We start from the raw sequence: 4611 nt of genomic DNA, 5'->3' as shown, positions 1-4611 counted from the left end.
TAAATTGAGGAGCTCCAAAGATCACTGGACATTGATTAGGCTGATATTAAAGTCATTCAAATGCTACGTTTATATGTCAGAGTGAAATGAGACGCCTTTTTTTTTTTCAGCATAAACCAGAACAAATGAGCGTCGCGGGAACGCACGATCGTACGAACGTACGGTTATATTTCAAATCTCTGTCATCAGCGAGCCGGGACGTTTTTAATAATCCCCTCAGACCTTAGTGACTTTGCGTATGCACGAGCGCGGCTGATGTGGACTCACCGATGCAGCAGTTTGGCGACAGTTGGAGTCTGTAATAAAGTCACGTGATGAGCCGCAGCGGTCGGCGGCTTCGAACCTCATACTTAATCTGCGGTTGGTTTTGAATTGAATACATCTTGTAGGAGCTTCATGTTATAGATAGATAGTGAAGTAAAAAGTTGTATTTTTTTTTTATTATTATTTCACTCCTCTAACAGGAGGAAATAAAGTGTCTGTGTGGTGATTGATGAGCCGCAGCGCCGCGCGGTTATCAACAAATGGGCCGCAGCAGATCTTATGTCACGATTAAAGCTGCTGTTAATTCCACGCCAAGGTAATGAGTGAGGAGATTGACGGCCACTGTCCGACACTCCATCACAGCTTTATAGGTAGTTCCAACGTTTTCACGACTCTTCTCCTCCTTCATTTGCATTTCGCCTCATTAGAAAAGGCCATTTCTGAGGCGCTCGGCCATATCCATTTCCTGCAGCTAATGTCTTTTATTTGATCAGACAAACCTGGACTGTTAACTAGCTGTCACTCTGGACGGCTTCCTTCGTGGATGACATCACTCCACCTCCGCCTCCGTGTCCAAACCAACACCCTTCCACTGCCTTTAGCAATTAGGACGCGCGGGCGTCAGCGGATGTAGCTTTATTGCCTTCTCTGGTAGGTTGACACGAGGTTGCCCCAGTTGTTCTATCCGTCTTTGACTTCCCAATATTGTTCCTCCTGCAGAAGGAGGCTTTTTGAGGGTTTATTTTTCACAAGAGCTGGGAGCAGAGGCCCAGTGGTCGGCACTCAGAGGGCTGGGAGTGCACGGCCCCGCCGACGGAGGAGGGAACAGAGGTGTTTCTGGAGGCCTAATGGCATTTTGATGTTCATGAGCACAGAAAATGAGACCAAGGGGAGATGGGGAGGAGAGGAGGAGAGAGTGAGGCGGAGAGTGGAGAACTGTCAGCAGAAGACCAGAGGAGGTGGTGGTTCATGTCACAACTGATGACGTTTGCTTTGGGAAGGAGAAAGGAACTCAGGAGAGGTGAAGGGATGAAAATTAATTTTTTTTAAAAAAAAGCATGTGATTCCTCTGGGAATCAAACCCAAGAATCTCCATTCTTTGGGACCAGACATGCTACCACAGTGACCTCCTTATTTTAAATACCAGGAGTGGGGATCGAACCCACGAGGACATGTGTCCATTGGATCTTAAGTCCAACGCCTTAACCTCTCGGCCATCCTGGTTGACCTGTTGTCAGAATAATCTACCTTCTTTTCAAATGCTGCTTCCATTTATTGTTTTTTTCAAGTTTTTCCAATTGCATCTTCTTTTAAATTTTATTTTGAAATACGCGCTCTTATTTTGAAATGAGTAAAAAAAAACCGGAAGTAGCGCCTGTTTGCTCCGTGAGCTACAGACGGAGGAGCACCTGTAGCGGTGATGTTATCTGCGAGATTCGTTTGTTTTTAATTATTATTATCGCTCCAGTTTTCGTGCTGTTTTTTTTTTTTTTTCAGTTTTTTTGTAGCTCTAACTTTGAACGTCAACAGTTTAAACTGCGATAAATGACAAAAACACGTGAAAATCTTCGAGGTTTTCGCTTTCAGAAAATTGTCAAACGGCTCAAAATTGAATTGAACTCAGACCAAAAACTAAATAAATATATAATGATAGTGGCCTCAGATAATTTATAAAAGTATTAATAGTGACTTTGATGTTTTTATTTAATTCAAGGAATATAATTTCCTTGAATTAACTAAACTACATCCTCGAGACTGAGGCTCAGTTTTTGTTTGTTTTTTTTTTCTTCTATTCTTTTTTCTATTTTCTCTGATTCATAAGATGAATATTTGATCCTGCTGTTAAATCATACATGAGAGGAAAAATAAGTTTTACAGGCCACTGGAGACCAATCATCCCACCTCTGGTGTCGGAGCCACTTTGTCCATTTATCTTTTGTTTTTGTCTGTCATGGCGTGCACGACCAAAGGAGAGAAGAAGAAGAAGAAAGAGAAAAAAAAAAAAAGCAATTAAGTTTAAACCAGCCACATGAAAAGAGCAAAACAAAGAGTAAACTCAAGTTAGCTGGTGTCAGACAATTTTAGCTTCTCGAGGGCGCTGCCTCCACGCCTCGCAGGGACACGCGTTTTTTCCTTCTATTCCTCAGATTACACGGGTTACTGCACCAGGTGACCCTGGTGGTCAAACGGCCGACACGCAGCCTGAAGTTTGAATTCGTTTCCCTTTTAGCACAGCAGCAGAGAGGTTCATTCTGAACTGTTTTCACAGATGTGTTTTTTTTTTTTTTTTTTGTGCAGACCCTGAAATACAAAATACGACCGAAACTAATATTTTGACCCCTTTTAAATGTGAGCCTGTGTGGTTGATTCTCCAAGAAAATACCCCCCCACCATCTAATGGCCTTTTTCATAACCAATGAAGAACCTTAAGAAAGCAGCAGGGCTAACGTGCAGCCTCTGACTGTTTATCTCCTCCAGCTCCAGGCCATCAGTAACAATTCCAGACCAGGCCTGTCATTTTTTTTTTTTTTTGCGCCTCCTGCTGAGCTGTTGAGATGAGTCACCCCTGGCGGAAAATCACCTGTTTAGGTGTCCTCCTCATTCTGAGCTCTGGTTCCAACGGCTGTCCGTATTACCCAGTACCAGGAGCAGCTCTCTCTCTCTCTCCCTCTCTCCCTCTGTCTCTCTCTCTCGTCTTTTCCCCGTCTGAGGTTTAGCAGAATAACACGGCCGGTGAACAGGGCTGTCATTGAATGAAACTCAAATGATAATGTTTTCAAAATCAATCTGAAACTGTTTCAAACGCCTATCACACCTCAAAACAACCTAAACGTGTTTTTTTTTTTTTTTTTGGCGGGTGGGCTTTGGCGGGGCGGGGGGCACAACATGATCTGTGACCGTGCACTATTTTCACTTTGCGTTCAGTACTCAAAGGTGAGCTGGTCGTGACTGATCTTCTCTCTGTTTTTGAGGTGATTATTTTGATGATTATACAGCAGTGATTATCAACTGGTGGTTCGAGGGCCGTATCCAGCTCGCCAAACTGTCCAATTCCGGCCCGCGGCTGGATTCAAAAATAAATATCAAATGATATTATTAGACAAAAATGTGATTTTTTTAATTTTTTTTATTTCAATATATTTGAGTTTCTGTCCACAAAAAAAAATCTGGCCCTCCGACAAAACCAACGATCCGAATCCCATGTTTATTTTTTATTATTATTATTTATTATTATTATTCGTGTTATTTAGACGTGTTATTTAGTGAGGGTTACTTTATAGCAACAAAAAAAAACAAAAAAACTTCGATTAGAACTCAGATTCCCAGCTGCATCTTTACATACAGTCAGATTTGAACTGTTTTTTTTTTTCCGAAGCCTTTGACGTGGGTGGATTTTTCCAGAGGACAAGCTGTGGACACGTAGAAGACAATCCCGCGATTATGGGGGAAAAGCTGGATGACTTTCAGACGAGGTGGAGGCAATATCCATCACGGCCAATTTGAGGCCACCAACATGAAATATGATTTCATAAGACAAATGCAGTGTCATTCTTAATGTGCTTAACCTTTACTGTCAATGAAAAAGTATTGATTGCTGGGTGGCATTTTTTCATCATTTGATTTCAGAAAGTGTAATAATATATGGTGGCGGCGACGGCGGCGATGGCGGCGTTGAGATAAAAGATGAAGCATCTCAGATGAACAGAGCCCAATTCCCCGCAGAGCACGGAAAGTTTCTGTTCCTGCAGATGAATCTCCGTCGCTGTAAACACATTCTTGTTTTTTTTTACATAATGCGTCTTTTATGAAAACATCTTTTATATATTAAACTGGGCAGCGGCCGAGCAGCTCCATCAGCAGACTGCTCCTAAGCAGCTTTTTTGGCTATTATTTCTCTATTTTCTCTTGAGTAATTGGGAGGTCTCTTATCTCCTCCCGGTCTTTGATCTACTCACTCAACCTAATAAGACTTTGCTCTGCTGCGCTGCAACCAAATCAGGAGTGCATTTTCAGGCGCCCTAATAAGTGGTTAGCTTGATTTATATGGGTAATCTGGGCGACGTGGCAGGGCTCTCTCTCCCAGACGCGGGGAGCTTGAGCCAGACCTGATGAGTCCATTACAGCCGGGGGTAAAGATGGTCATTTAACCCTCGGCGTCGTCACAAAGAAACGCTGCGCCGGTGCCTTACGACCAAGAGGGATTCCTCAGTCGAAGCGTTATTGAAGCGGTTGACGATACGGTGATGCATGGCCCACACCGGCGAGAAGCTGTTGGACGACCGCTGCGGGTGGAGGGACTGGGCCCGGTCCGCGGGGAGCCCCCTGTGGGCCAGACGGAACACTTAG

General features: G+C 43.5%; 1 protein-coding gene and 1 non-coding gene across 3 annotated transcripts in view; one reads left to right on the top strand and one right to left on the bottom strand.

The window, feature by feature from the left end:
* pou6f2 (POU class 6 homeobox 2) overlaps positions 1–4611 on the top strand; it is a 98767-nt gene that overhangs the window by 75066 nt on the left and 19090 nt on the right. The window lies entirely within an intron of this gene.
* Positions 1406–1488, bottom strand: trnal-uaa (transfer RNA leucine (anticodon UAA)). The gene has a single exon. It is a non-coding gene; the product is annotated as a tRNA-Leu (tRNA).

The sequence above is a fragment of the Cynoglossus semilaevis genome, chromosome 3, assembly GCF_000523025.1.
Source record: "Cynoglossus semilaevis isolate Cse_v1.0 chromosome 3, Cse_v1.0, whole genome shotgun sequence".
In the NCBI taxonomy this organism is placed as follows: Eukaryota; Metazoa; Chordata; class Actinopteri; order Pleuronectiformes; family Cynoglossidae; genus Cynoglossus; species Cynoglossus semilaevis.
The sequence above is the reverse complement of the archived record's forward strand: the minus strand, read 5'-3'. Positions and strand labels throughout refer to the sequence as shown.